Genomic DNA, 16,086 nt, shown 5'->3' with positions numbered 1-16,086 from the left:
CAGTAGATGTAGAGCTTGACACTGCAGGCTGAACAAGCGAAATAATGCGACATGACATGCCTTCCCAACCCATAACTTAGTTGGGAGTGATGCAGTTAACAGGTCATCACGACCCACAAGTGCCACCACCTATCGTGGAATCAATGAGAAAATTAAATCGTCAAATGGGACAGTAACTCTACTGTAATAGAAGGGCTCGAACCACGGATCAAGTAGCTTGCAAAGCCAATTTCAGGTAATTATGCATATAAAACTAACAAATGTAATTAAGTGAAGAAAAGGCTGTAATATTAACTTGTAGCATTTATAAGATTTGTATATGCTAAAGCCTTCACTTGGTGTCTGTATTAATAGAAAACAGATGCTTCTGTTAGAAAAATATTTGACCAAAAACAACTTATGCCCTTTGCACAGAGTATCCAAAGAAATTTTGATACAATATTCCACACTCTGCAAACACAGCAGAACAGTAAAATAATCTACGGAATATGATCATAAATCAGTTCCAGCAGTTTCATATAAAATTTAATCTACTGATCTATTTTATATTTATTATTAGCAGCAATTTTAAACTTGCAAAATATTATCAACAACAACCGTTTCTGACTTGCAACATGCTCCACTAATTACAGATATCATAAGCCTCAGGGCCAGAACCTGTCTGTCCAGAAATGTTTTGTCCTCCTCTTTCTTTCAATCTACAATCAAAGCTATACAGTGATCACACTCCTATCTTTTGCTTATGTCTGCATCTCCTATATGGACTACAAGAGAGATGGCAAAGGGGTGGGCAGGAAAAAATAAAATCTAACACTAGCACTGGTAGAATTTAAATTGAAATTTAAAAAAAAATCAACTACCCACTGACATTTTATTAAAATCAAATGCTTAGCAATTGTTTCAAAATATGGACCTTACTATTCCTAAATTGACTGGCAGATTAGGACTCCTTACTTTTCAGAACAAATTTAGCAATACTTGCTGTAAAAGCAGTCAACATGATCATTCATTATTTCAAACAAACAATGTTGTAAATGTCAAGGACTCATAAGGGAACACTACACAAATTTCAGGTTGCTTTCTATCAATTAAACCATTACAAAGGATTTGGCTTAGAGTATTCTTTTTAAAGTTCCATTTATCTAACCTTGGAACAGTCAGATTAACTTTGCTCTGCTTAATAAGTACACTACCCTAAGTCAAGCATCTATACAGAACTACTAACTATTCAACCACAGAAAAACTGATTGCAAATTACAATCTGACTAATATCCATTTTTGCAATATACTTGTCCTTTCTTGAGAAAGCTTTCCTGGAATACTTTCTTCAATATGCAGTTTTTGGATCCTGCCATTTAACATTGATGAAAACACTCAAAACATTTTTGTACAAAAATCCTTTTAATTGATTATAAACACTCAACTCTGGCTATACACCTTATCTGCTGTTCACTGTGCCAGTTTCTATCTGGGAAAACAGGGCACTGGTTTTAAGAGGGCCATGCTTCAAGCATTTTGTAAGGAACAATATGTTTTTTGGAGTTGGCTTTTTTCTCCTTCCTTGACAATGACTAAATTATTCTTTGGACACATGGAAAATGAAGTTTCTCTTCTAACCTGTCACTGGATGAAGAATATTAATCCTCTACAGTCAGTCCACAATGAAACCCTGGAGAACTTGCAACACCTTCCATACCTTGGGAGCCACCTTTCAATGAAGGTGAACATCACCAATTAAATTTATAGTACCCATAGGAATGCCAGCACAGTGTTTGGCTTTATAATAGAAGAGCTTTTAAAGAATAAGAAATTAAATTTAGCATAAAACTTAAAATGGATTAGGAGGACTCATTACTGCTCTCAAAATTTTTGATATATTGACTACCAATCAATACACACAAAATTCTGGAGGACCTGGTCTCAGCCTGAAAAGTCAACTGTTTGCCCTTTTCCATAGATGCTGACTGGCCTAAGTTCTTCCAGCACTTTGTGTGTGTATGTGTTGCTTTGGATTTCCAGCATCAGCAGATCTTTGCATGTTTATTGACTACCTACACCCTTTACTTCAAAACACAGAAAAGCTATTAACACAGTGCATGTCAAAGTCCATATGCAGGTTAAGTGAACCAATATGAGCACATCTTATGGACCAACATCCTCAGCATTAAGGGCTAAAATTACACTGTCAACTAAAATGTCATTGACATGTCTGAACCAAACTTCTAATAATCTATTCGGAATTCCATCATGACTAGAGATTACTGGGCGAACAAAAGATTTGTGGGAATTCCTGACACATGACAGCCCTAAATAGAGAAGAAACATTCCAGAAGGACTGCAGAACCTTGAGTCCGTGATCAGGAGCATACACAAGTCTGCCATAAAGTGCACCATGTCCCATGTTACCCTTTTGTTTGCCATAGCTAATACCTCTTGGCCTGTCTGTCCTTTCTGTGGATCCCAATTTGGCTCATTCAGCTACCTCAAGAATTTGAATAGAAACAAGTTGTACTGAATTGCAAAGGGCAATCTGAGAAGTCTCCTCACTCTAGACCAGAGGTTCCCAATCTTTTTCACGCCATGGACCAAAAAAAAGAGGTCCATGGACACTAGGTTAGGAAACACTGCTGTAGACCAACATGGGTTCCCAAATTGAAAGATAAACTGAAATGTATACTCTCCCATCTCCCCCCCAAGTAAAATATTCCAATTCTCAATAACTCAGACTCCTTCACTTTTTAGTAATGCTTTCCGAACCTGCAAAAGATTCCAACTTGCATATATTTTAAAAAATGGCTCATACAGCAAGCCTTGTATTCTTGACCCTCCAATTCTGCCAGTGCAACCACCTCAGTGACTTGGTTCAATATGCTGAACTTTACATGCCACTTTTCTGAAATAGCTCTTGTAATTTAATACCCTCCTATTTTTCTACTTTAACATTATTTTGCCAGTGATGATGCTCCTGTTTTAATGTTGTTGCCTTTTTACATTTGACCAAAGATATCTTTCAAAAGGTGCTTTTGACTTCCTGTCCTAAGCTATCATTTCACCCTTTCCCCTGGAAAATCCATATGTTCTTGTAATTAAAGCTCTGAAAGATATCTTTTTGAAGGAGTTATTTAATTTATACGAATGCTGACACTGAATGCCAACAGGATGATCAACTAAGGCTAAGTAAATGACTTCTGAAAACATAAGTGATGTCACTTCCATCTGCACACAGGAAAAATTAATCACTGGCATCTTCTTCAACCTTCTCCTCCCAATGACTGAAAATGTGCACCCCAAATCACAGTGTCGTCTGCAGGGCATTATGGACACGAGAAACGTAAGAAGTAGCATTGACCATTATTCATGACTTATTGACAAAAGCCCTCAACTAGGGGGGAAAATGGAGGCTTCTCTGAAAATTTATCTGCCACAGAAGTCAATTTCCATCATGTGATTGCTTGGAAACCATGACCTTAACTAAACTATCTACAGCAGATCCAATTACCAGTATAGGACTGTGTCAAACAAGGTTATGTCCTTGCCCTGCCATTCTGCAAAATATCTTTTTTTGCACCAATGCTGCATCTTGCTCAAATAAACTTAACCACCAGAGTGGAGCTGTTCTATTAGGAGAAATGGGAAATTGTTACCCAACCTTTTCAGGTGTTCACACAATTAAAGGTTGGTGATCCTCTGACTGAGGCTAACAGCTCCAGATTGATTCATGAAGTGGTACCCATCATTTGACATGTAACATAGAACAGGTTCTTCAGCCTACATAAGTCAAACTACAATTAAATACCTAAGTTAATCCTTTCTGTCTACACAATGTCCATATACCTCCATTCACTGTACACTAATATGCTAAAAGCCTTTTAAACACTTCTATCAGGCTGTGCATTACAGGCACCCACTATTCTATGTAAAATACTTGGTCCACACACCACCTTTGAATTTCCCCCATCTCACCTTAAATGCATGCTCTCTAGGTTGACATTTTCACCCTGAGAAAATTCTATCTAAGCTTCTCATTATTTTATAAATTTCTATCAGCTGTCTCCTCAGTCTCTGCCACTCCAGAGGAAACAAACCAAGTTCGTCTAACTTCTCCTACTATCTAGATTACATACACAGTAATCCAGATAGCATCCTGATAAACCACCTCTATACTCCTTCCATTGCCTCCATCTTTTATATAATGGGGTGACCAGAAATGAATGCTACTCCAGATGCAGCCTATGCACGACTTGCTTGTTAGCCTGACACATTTATTCTCTGATCTCCAAATAGATTTTTTCCCCACTCTTCTTCTGGACCAACCCTTTCGTTTTGTTGTGTCCCATTATATATAGCTTTTGCTTTGTACCAACATTCCGTTTGTAATTATTTCTGGCTTCCAACATATCAAAGAACTTCCCTCTCCATTTTATGCATCTTTAAACTCCTGGCTCTTTTTCCAGTTTTGATCAAAGATTCCAGAGACGTTAATTCTGTCTGTAGATATGCCCTACGGGGTATTTCTAGCATTTTCTCTTTGCAGTTTCAATTTGCAATGACTGTGAGACTTGCTTTTAGTAAATAATGAAAAGATTTGACTGAATCCAAAGGAGCAAGCAACTCAAACAGAATGGGTTATGAAAGATAAAGGGACAAGCTGGTTAAGTTTTGTAAACACACAGCTGCTTGCAGGGAGACATTGGGCAAGTTCCAGGAAATGACTTGCATAATTACACAAAAACAGTAGCTGGGTTACAAGGATCCCTTCACTCAGGTGTTACGGTCCTCCGTTATGTTAGAGGAAAATCTTTCATTTAATGACCTCCTAAACTGCTTAAGCATTTTGCTTCTCATATGAATCTCATATGAAACTGCATAAAAGTCATGATGGTGTGCAGAAGTTATACTAAGTTATCTCTCTCTCTTTCTTTTAGTGAGCATTTTGTCACTTATTCAAAACTACCCCTTTTGGTTCAGTGTCAACTCACTAGTAATTTTTTTTAATGAAACATCTTGGGATATTTTATTATGTTAACACCAATTTGCATTTGTATACAATCTTTAAATTGAATAAAATATCTCAAAGCACACCATGATTGTCAGACAAAACTTAAGATAGCTTCATAAGGTGTAAGGTTAATGGGCCAAGAGTACCGTCAGATATAGGTTTTAAGGTACATCCTAAACTAAGGAGATGTCTTCTTTGTTGAAGAAGATTGTAATATCCAAAGTTAAAGGAAATGCTTTGTTGATCAAGAAGATTTTAATATCCAAGGTTAAAGGAAATTACACATTAAAAAGGAGAGGCCACAGAGGTATATTAAAATTGAGACACTTGTAAACCATTAGCCAACATAGGTCAATCAGTTATGGCAAGCACTACTTGGTGTGAAATAGTTTAAAACCAGTCAAGTTCTAGAAGACTTTGAAATTACATTGAGTGGAAAATATTCAGAGCATTGGCACATTCATGTCTCAAGTTTCTAGAGAATGGAAGTGCACCAGCTGCAGAATCAGGGACAGACTTGAAAGAGATAATAGAAATCAAGGTCAGATGACTTGGTGAAGGAGCAGGTTTGTGGTTACTTTAGATCAACTATGATACCAAAGTTGCACACAGACCAGTTCAGCCTCAGTTTTCAGCAGCTAGGTAATGTAGTTTGAGATAAGACTTCTTGAACCCAACATATAACCTACAAATGTCAATGAAAACACCATCAACAAGAGGCTTTAAAGTCCATTGTGCTTATATCATCAGGTATACAAGATGGCAGCTTGAGAGAGTCAAGCAAGACAAAATTCTTCACTGATATAGTTTGCTATAATTTATCAATTTGGAATTGCTTATCAAGTCCAAGGTAGAAGTGGCTGTTAAGGGATGACGCTTATGATTGGAAAGGTTTAAAGTGGAGATGGGAGGGGTGGTCTATGAATTTAGCGGTAGGATAAGTAGAAAATTTTGTCACTGTCATTGGTAGTTTAGGGATAGAAAGTGGGTTACACTGTTTGTAAGGGATCGGTGTTTCCATTCAATGCTCAGTGAGGGAGGAGTCATCAATGAAAGCTGGGATACTAATTGTTTCTTGCTATAAAATCAAGGATAGAGGGCTTCAGCTGAATGAACAAATATTTTACACGTTCATGAAGAACAGGCAGAGACCAATAATTCAGTAGTTGCTTCAGGAAGTGAGATTGATCTTTAATAGTTGTTTGGAAGAAGGGGAAGGGCAAAAGTGAGATATCAAGACCTATTACAAGTATGGTTATTGGATGGCCAACACAAATAACAAAATATAACACTTTTGCAAGGAGCATAAAGGGCTCACTTTCTTACATGAATGTTTTATTCATAGTTCAAATGCCCTTGAACTTCATGTTATCATTTGAAAGTTGTACGTCAGAAGGCACATTAAGCTATTTTAGTATCCTAGATCTCGATTCATTTGACATGACCTTCAGTTCTATGCCAAACCTCAATCTAACCTGAAAATTCAAAATAAATTACATATCCTTGTGCTATGCTTAACTGAACTCATTTTTTTTTTTTTAGGCATTTATGTTAGCAGGAATTTTTCATTAAAAAACGATCCAATAAGTTTATTGATTTTGTAATCATTTCCTTATTGACCAGTTTCTCATTTAACATACTATTCATATAGTACTTGAGACTTCAAACACATACCCAATGCCAGTCCATTATGCCTATCAATGTTTACAACAGAAAAAAGCAAGGCATTTTAACATTGAGGTCAAAGTCAGGTTCTGGGTTAACAGATGGAACAGGGATAGCTGTTTTAAGAGATTCTTAAAATACTTCTGTCATCCCATGTTACATTTTGGATCAAAATGCATTGTTAATGATACAAAGCTCAGCAAAGACCCAAAACACCACTATAAATATAAAAATTATTCAATAAATGTAACCCTGACTTTTCCATTAACTCTGCAATTTAAAAACCTGAATAATATCTGTTGCCAATTCTGTCTTAGGAAGACAGGGAATATAGTCTTAACTCCTGAAGAACAACAGTGTCTCAAGTTGAAAATACAAAAGCAAAGAAAATGCCATAATCCTTATTTTAATGCAGGAAACTTGCCAGATTTCACTTAAGGAGAGCCCGAATTAAAGCAATACCAGCCCTTACTGAATAGCACTAGCTTACAAACTAATGGAAAGCTCATACATGCAACACACAAATCATTAAGACACTAGTTTCTGTTCAATAGTCAATCAAAATATCTCAAAATGCATATTTGTCTTGATGACACTCATATTTAGAATATTCTATAGAATTTCACTGCTAAAATTGCTTTTGATGGAAGGACACAAAGGGTTTATCTTTAGGACTTTATTCCCTGAAGTGTAGGAGAATGAAGTACACAAAATTATGAGGATATAGATAGGATTTCCACTGAGGTTAGGGCAGACTAGAACTAGAGGTCTTGGGTTAAGCATGATATTTGAAACGTTCATGGGGAACTTCTTTACTCAAAATGTGATGAGAGGGTGGAACAAGCTGCCAGCAGTGGTGGACACAGGTTTGATTTCATCAGTGGACGAACGGGTTATGAAGGGCTATGGTCCAGGTGCAGGTCAATGGGACTAGGCAGAATAATAGTTCAGCTTGGACTGAAGGGCCTGTTTCTGTGCTTTATGACTAAATAAGATCACCATTCTCTGCAGTGGTAAAAAACAGTATTTCAAGGTTTTTTTGGAAACAGAAACAAAAAGACAGTAAATGCTTTAATTTTGTGTGATTTGATGTTCATGAGAGGAACAAGTGAGTTTTGGTTGAGAAATAGAGCATTCTGAAGCCGTGTAAAGCAGTTTAACAGCAACTCACAAATCTTGTTGCTCTGCCCCTGCATTTCTGAATGCCCCACAATCACAAGAACTTTACCTTGCTATTCCTCTTTTGCAAGATTTATTTATTGCAATTTATAGTAATTATGTCTTGCAGTATAGTGCTGCTACAACACAATATATGATTGAGTTCACTTTGAAACTTGAGAAGGAAAATCTAAATTCCAATGTGTCAGTATTTCGGTGGAATAAAGGAAATTACAATGGTACGAGAGGGGAACTGGCCAAGGTTGACTGGAACGGGAAATTAGCAGGAAGGACAGCAGAGCAGCAATGGCTGGAGTTTCGGCAAAAAATGAAGGAAGTGCAGGACAGATGTATTCCAAATAAGAAGAAATTTTCGAATGGAAGGACACTACCGTGGCTGACAAGTGAAGTCAGATCCAAAGTAAAAGCAAATGAGAGGGCATACAATGAAGCCAACGCTAGTGGCAAGATAGAGGATTGGGAAGCTCTTAAAAACTTGCAGAAGTTGGTCATTAGGAAGGAAAAGATGGATTATGAAAGGAAGCTGACGACTAATATCAAAGAAGATACTAAAAGCTTTTTTAAGTATATAAAGGAGAAAAGAGAGTTAAAGGTAGATATAGGACCTATAGAAAATGACGCTGGAGATATTGTAATGAGATGCAGAGATGGCAGAGGAACTGATGTGTTTTTTGCATCAGTCTTCACTGTAGAAGATATCTGCAGTATACCGGACATTCAAGAGTGTCAGAGAAGTGAAGTATGTGCAGTGAAAATTATGACTGAAGGTGCTCAGGAAGCTTACTGGTCTGAGGACGGATAAATCTCCTGGACCTGATGGAATGCACTCTTGGGTTCTGAAGGAAGTTGTTGGAGAGATTGCGGAGGCATTAATGATGATCTTTCAAGAATCGACTGATTCTGGTATTGTACCGGATGACTGGAAAATTGCAAATGTTATTCTGCTATTTAAGAAGGGTGGGAGGCAGCAGAAAGGAATCTATAGACCTGTTAGTCTGACATCAGTGTTTGGAAAGTTGCTGGAATCGATAGTTAGGGATTATATTACAGAGCACCTGGAGGCACATGACAAGATAGGCCAAAGCTGGCATAGTTTCCTAAAAGGAAAACCCTGACTGACTAACCTACAGCAATTTTTTGAGGAAATTACAAGCAGGATAGACAAAGGAAATGCAGTGTATGTTGTGTATTTGAATTTTTCAGAAGGCCTTTGACAAGGTGCCAGACATGAGGCTGCTTAGCAAGATAAGAGCCCATGGAATTACAGGGAAGTTATGAGCATGGGTGGAGTATAGGTTGATCCGCAGAAAGCAGAGAGTGGGAATAAAGGGATCCTATTCTGGCTGACTGCCGGTTACCAGTGGAGTCCACAGGGGTCAGTGTTGGGACCGTTGCTTTTTATGATGTCAATGATTTGGACTATGGGATTAAAGGATCTGTGGCTAAATTTGCCGATGATACTAAGATAAGTGAAGGAGCGGGTAGCGTTGAGGAAACAGCCTGCAGAGAGACTTGGATAGTTTAGGGGAATGGACAAAGAAGTGGCAAATGAAATTCAATGTTGGATAGTGTATGGTCACGCACTTTGGTGGAAGAAATAAGCAGGCAGATTATTATTTGGATGGGGAAAGAATTCAAAACGCAGAGATACAAAGGGACTTGGGAGTCCTTGTGCAAGATACCCTAAAGGTTAACCTCTAGGTTGAGTCAGTGGTGAAAGTGGTGAATGCAATGTTGGCATTCATTTCTAGAGGTATAGAATATAAGAGCAGGGATGTGATGTTGAAGCTCTATAAGGCACTCATGAGACCACACTTGGAGTATCGTGTGCAGTTCTGGGCTCCTTATTTTAGAAAGGATATACTGACATTGGAGAGGGTTCAGAGAAGATTCATGAGAATGGTTCCAGGAATGAAAGGGTTACTGTATGAGGAATGTCTGGCAGCTCTTGGGCTGTATTCCCTGGAGATCAGGAGTATGGGGGGGGGGGGGGGGGTGATCTCATAGAAACATTCCGAATGTTAAAAGCCCTGAAAAGATTAGATATGGCAAAGTTATTTCCCATGGTAGGGGAGTCTAGGACAAGAGGGCACAACTTTAGGATTGAAGGACACCCATTTTGAACAAAGATGCGGAGAAATTACTTTAGTCAGATGGTGGTAGATCTGTGGAATTTGTTGCCACGAGCGGCTGTAGAGGCCAACTCATTGGATGCATTTAAGGCAGAGATAGATAGGTTCTTGATTAGCCAGAGCATCAAAGGATATGGGGAGAAGGCAGGAGAGTTGGGATAACTGGAAGATTTGGATCAGCCATGATTGAATGGTAGAGCAGACTCGATGGGCCAAATGGCCTACTTCTGCTCCTATATCTTATGGTCTTATATATCAGTGATAAGGCTGATTCTGATTTCAATGCACCGATGGGATATTTTTGCCCATTTTTCACACTGTCACTTTTAACAGTACATTTAGTGCTGTTAATCTAAACTTGCTTCCCACCATTTTATAATTAATCAGCCAAAAGATTCTCATCTCATCAATTTGTTCAAGTTTAATTGTTATTAAACCATACACAAATACAGTTGAGCGAAACAGTGTTACTCTAGGGCTAAGGTGCATAACACAGTATCAATGTCATTCACAGCACAAAGTACACATACAAGGTATCAGTAAAATACAGTCACACACTAGAAATATATAGTTCACATCCAAGCCCATGAATGTCGCAGCAGCCTACAGTCGAACACAATACAGCACTGACTCCTGGTATGGACGCCGGTCCACACCACGTCCAGTGGAGCGCTCCAATTCTGATGCCTCTCTCCTGTGCAAACAGGTGACACTGCAGTCTGATGCCTAGACCTCTCTAGACTGAGGCCACACAGCTCCCCTGCTGTTCGCTAATAAAACAGTGAAACGGACTAGCCACATTCCACATTAACAATGTCCAGTAGGGTCTTGCGATCACAAGGACAGCGACTACGACAACCACTCACTGTTAGACTGCTCTGTGCACCGACGTCTCTCTGACGATCTGGATCAAGTCTAACTTCTTCAGTTTCTCCGCCAACGATCAACTTGCAGATGGGGTAGACCTGCTGTACTTAATTAAGTCCAAACATCCAGCAGGGTTTTGCAATCATAACAAATATGTTTAACAAAGACAATAATAATAATACCTTTGGTTGGCCCTGTAGAAACTACTGTGTCTGAGCACACCTCCATCATAATTGAAGTAGAGCAGACTAAAATCCAATCTTCTGTCATCCCAGAGTGCACATTATGCAATGATTTGAAGATTATAAAATCAATGACATTGTGAAGCAATATTCTGGGATTTTACATACTTAAGTGAATAGAAGAATCTAGGCCACTATAAACAAGCATCCAATGTAAATTATAACCCAGTATAGTTCTCCAAGATTAAAGGATGAAAACTAGTATTTGACAGCATTCCACAACAGTAATGAAGGTATGCCGAAATCAGTAACCAGTGAATGATTTTCCCTAAACTGTTAAATAGTCAAGATTACCAACATCCTGAAATACTTTCCTATAGTTTTACTATTATTTTAAATTCAAGAACAATGCAAATTAAACAGTTCTTAATGTTAGTCTAGTATTGATGTATAGCTTTTATTGCCCCAGTGGTGTCCATTAGTTAAACAGTATAAAGTGTTATTCTTTTTAACAGACTAATTGGTCAAAGCTTTCAATAAAATGAACACAATAACCTCAAAAAGTCATTACATCATTCAAGAGCCATATCTGGCCCATTGTTAAACCTTCAACCGATGCTTCTGCATAGTGGTGAGCTTATGGCATGCAATCCTGATGCAAAGACTATTTTTTGAAGATCAGAGGGGTGGCAGCCAAATATCGAAAGGAACATGGCACAGAATGTTGGGAGTGCAACAGGGTGGAGAAAGTGGGGCACAGTGTCTGTGGGGCCGGAAAGTAGGCCCAATGAAAATAAGAATTGGAGTTGATTTCTTATTGTCATGTGTACCGAGATACAATCAAAATAACTGCTTTGCAAGTCATCCATACAGACCATTTCAAAATATAGGTACATTGAGGTAATACACAAGAGAAAAAAAAGCAATAACACAGAATATAACGTTACAGTTTCTGAGAAAGGAAGATAATAAGGTGCAAGAACCATGATGAGGTAGATTCGGAGGTCAAAAGTTCATCTTTAACATGCAAGAGGTCTGTTTTAGAATCCTATGATTATAGAACAAAGTTCAGGGCCTTAAAATTCTCAACACTAGATGGTTCTTGGATAGGCCACATTGCAAAGCAAAAGTACATGACTATCATGCACTAAAAACATTGAGTTGAGCATGTTGTGTTAATTGCATACATTAACTGTGGTTAATTGACAACCCTAATAAATATTTATACAGCTCTCTTAGCTTGGCAAAGTTTGATGGTGTATCACTAGAGTATTATTAAATAAGATTTAACCAAATCACATATGGGTATACAAGCACATGCAGATGGAAAGAACTGGTTCTCAGGATGTCTTAAATACAGCAGAGGCAGGAAGTTGAAGTCAATGGAGACCCATGAGGTCTGAATGCTATGGTTTTAAGAGCAGGTCAGAGGCTTGGCCTTCAGCCCCTGAAACAAGAATCTTTTCCAATATTTACAGGGCAGCTCAGGAGGGTGTTTGAATACCTGAACATTCATTCCATCAGTGTGCACCATCTGAAAATTGCAGTAATTTACCCAAGCTGCTCAGGCAACACTTGTCAATTTGCAACAGCAAGCTTTAGGAATATCATTAACCTTGTTGTCATTTATTCACCAAGCTGTCCATCACCACCTGGACTACACATCACCTCCGAAACTTCTTTACTGTAGCTATCCAGCTTCTCAACAAAACTCATTCAGGTGAAATACCTTAACTGTCCCTGCACAACATCCGATAAATTGTCTTTCCTGCTCTCCCTGTTCTATGATAAGTGGGTCTGTCCATATGTTCACTTTATTTAAGTTTGATTACTGACATTTGTGCATATGCTAATTGGTGATTGCTCATGGCTATTCGCACTATTGTCTTAAAATTGTTGGTTGCTATTGGGCTGTTTTGTTATGGTATTGTTCTGTTTTATGCTTGGCATGGAACCACTATCAATGCTAGTATGTTTCACATACTGGCAAAAAAGTGATTCTGATTCTTGAGGTCTGTCACACACCATTCTAATAAGAAAATGCATTAACATCCCTTCAACATAATTGCTGGTCAAACTCCTGACCCAATCATTTCCCAAAATTTGTCTGGCCAACACCATTCCCAATGTCCTCATAGGGGTGGGTAATACATCAAAGTTTTAAAGCACATTCATTATCAAAGAATGTATAAATTATACAACTGTGAAGTTAGTTTCCATATAGGCAGTGTCTCTTGGGGTCTGAGGAAGACTATACTGTGCAGGGTGGCAGTGTTTTTTTTATCAGGCCGAGTTGCGAGCTCAACATCAACCCAGGATGGATTGAACTGATTGGACGGATCAACCCTGTCACTGGATTGAACTCAGGAACCTCTGTTCTCAAGCCCGGCGCTGATCTCACTGCGCCACCAGCCAACCTTTTGTTGCACAATTTCACCAGTGCATGAAAGATATTAAAGTGGAAAAAGCCTTGCACAGAGATGATCCCACTCTCTCGGCCTCAGAAGTCAGGATTCAGTGGCATGAAGAATCGTTACGTCTGGCAACTTCCTTGGCTGCATTGGATGGCTGCGTCTTCTTAAGTGCTCTGCCACGCCCTACGCAATCCACAATGCGCTGCTGCAACGTGTTCTCAGCCATTGAACCCCCAGGGTTTCCTCGCCTGATCCACCAAAGCAGGTTTTGCATGCTGGGATGAGCAAATTCCTATCTCACCAAGGGTTTCAGACCCATCAGCTACCCTCACCTGGTTTAGCCGGCCTGTCAAAGCCGTTGCCCAGGGTGTGGCCGCTGTCGCATGCAAACAGCTACGAGGAGCCACAGGTGAGAGCTGGGCATTGGTGGGGACCAATAGATGATGAGCCACTCCAAGGAGTGTGACAAAGTCCCCCATTGTATAATATGGGACTACTTTATGCCATAGTAACACATTACTGAGCATGCTCTATTAGGCACGTATTGATATGTATATATGTGTTCAGTTCGGGTCCCTGTTATCTTAGCTCCAGTCTCTAGTGTTTTTATTTATAATTTTGTTGTGTATCCACTCACATACACAAATTGGCAACAAAGTTAATGAACCTACGTTGTATCAGAACACTGCTTTAATTGATAAGGCACTTGGAAGAAAAGAGTGAGGCCGCAAATCCGAAAAGGGAACAGAAGCACAGCCACGGATGGGAAGCGTCCAGGCGAGACCACAGTTGGCGCTGACCCTAGGGACTGAGGGTCTGCCTGCCTCAGAAGGGAGATAAAAAGGAGCGAGACATGCGTCTCAACAGAAGGGGCTCGGGATGCAGGGGGAAAAAGGTCACTTGAGTAAAGCAAAACGCGCAGTAACTGCCAGGAGCTGGTCAAAAAGAAAACAAGGGGAAAACAGGCTAAATTAACATAACAAGGATAAATGAACACAACAAGGATGGCGTTACTTGAAACCATTACAGCATTTGATAGTGGCATTGAAGACTGGGCAACTGAGGCTACGTCCACACTACACCGGATAAATCCGTAACCGAAGCTTTTTCTCTTCGTTTTTACCCTTCGCCCACACTAAAACGGTGTTTTCGTCCCCCGAAACCGGAGCTTTTCAGAAACGCTCTCCAAAGTGTGTATTTTTGAAAATGCCGGATTGGCTGGATCAGTGTGGACGGGGTAACCGGAGACTTCTGAAAACGCTGTCAGACGGCAGCACGTTATTTCATTGTTTTCTTGAACACAACCTAACAATTTCAGAACAGACAGCAACAAAACTGACGCCAGAAGAGTAAGAAATGTACTCACCAAATACTTTGGCCCATAACTTACTGAATAAATAAGTATACTCACTTTGCCCTGTTTTCTGTCCTTGCTCGTATGAAGGTGGTTTACCTATTTATGCAAGTACTCTTCTGACAACAGGTATGTAACAGCCTAATGTAACATTGTATGGAAATACAAGATAACACTGATGCAGACATGTTTTATACGTTTAACAAGGTGCTTTATTAATGCAACAAAGTTAGCCAGTTTTTCAATCTTCGTCGTCAGCCGGGTCAATCTGTCCATGAACTCCCTGTCGGTTGCCTCTGTACGCTCCAGTATTTGTTTTTTTTACTTTTAAGTTCCCCTGCGCGAAAGCCAACAGCTGTCCGTCGTTTAAGTTTTTCTAGTCTGTAACTACACAATGCGCACTTTTATGGCGAGATTCAACACCAAACATGTCATTTGTTTTCGGTAGATGTGTCCTGCGCATGCGCAGGAGGAGGAGATTCGCCAAAATCTCCGTTTCAATGTGGATACAGATATTTTTTTAAATGCATAGTGTGGTCGCCTATCACTTTTATGCGAAACCGGCGTTTTCAAAATTATCCGGTCTAATGTGGACGTAGCCTTACATTGAAAGAATAGAGTTATATTGTGATGCTAATGAGGACAAGAAAGCCCATGTATCACTTAACATAATAGGTGAGAAAACATACAGCCTATTACGGAGCTTGTTAACACTTAAAAAGCTAGCTGACAAAATGTTCAAGCAAATAGTAGACACCCTCCAACAGCATTTAAACCCCAAACCACTGGTCATTACTGAAAGATTTAAATTTTACCATTGGAGTCAGAGCAAAAAAGAAAGCATTTCTGAATATTGTGCTGAATTGTGCAAATTATCAGAACATTGTCAATTTGGAACTGGTCTATCAGACGCATTGAGGGATAGGTTAGTGTGTGGCATGTACTGTGAAACCACCCAAAAGAAGCTCCTGTGTGGAAAAAGACCTTACATTCGAGAAGGTGCTATACATCTAAGTATCATTAGAAACAGCCGCACAAGGTGCTTCAGAGATGCAACAAAAATCTCTGGAACATGCTACGAATAAAACGTCACTGCACAGAAATGAAGGAAAAAAATGTTACCGTTATGGGAACAGGTCACATGACCCTGATGGCTGTTGGTTTAAAGACAAAGAATGCTGAAACTGTGGCAAACAGGGTCACACTGGCAGGGTATGCTAAGTTAGTAAACAGCAGGAAAAGGGCAAAATACAGAGAAACAAGAAATCCCAGGAAGGAAAGTACAACAAGGTAC

The 16,086-nt window shown here is 39.3% G+C and overlaps 1 protein-coding gene across 18 annotated transcripts in view; it reads right to left on the bottom strand.

Annotated features, from left to right (window-relative positions):
* LOC140738555 (nuclear receptor subfamily 2 group C member 1-A-like) overlaps positions 1 to 16,086 on the bottom strand; it is a 160,825-nt gene that overhangs the window by 124,376 nt on the left and 20,363 nt on the right. The gene's annotated exons all lie outside the window — the stretch shown is intronic.

This window comes from Hemitrygon akajei, chromosome 14, assembly GCF_048418815.1.
Source record: "Hemitrygon akajei chromosome 14, sHemAka1.3, whole genome shotgun sequence".
NCBI classification, from domain to species: domain Eukaryota; kingdom Metazoa; phylum Chordata; class Chondrichthyes; order Myliobatiformes; family Dasyatidae; genus Hemitrygon; species Hemitrygon akajei.
This window is presented reverse-complemented; position numbering and strand designations above follow the sequence as displayed.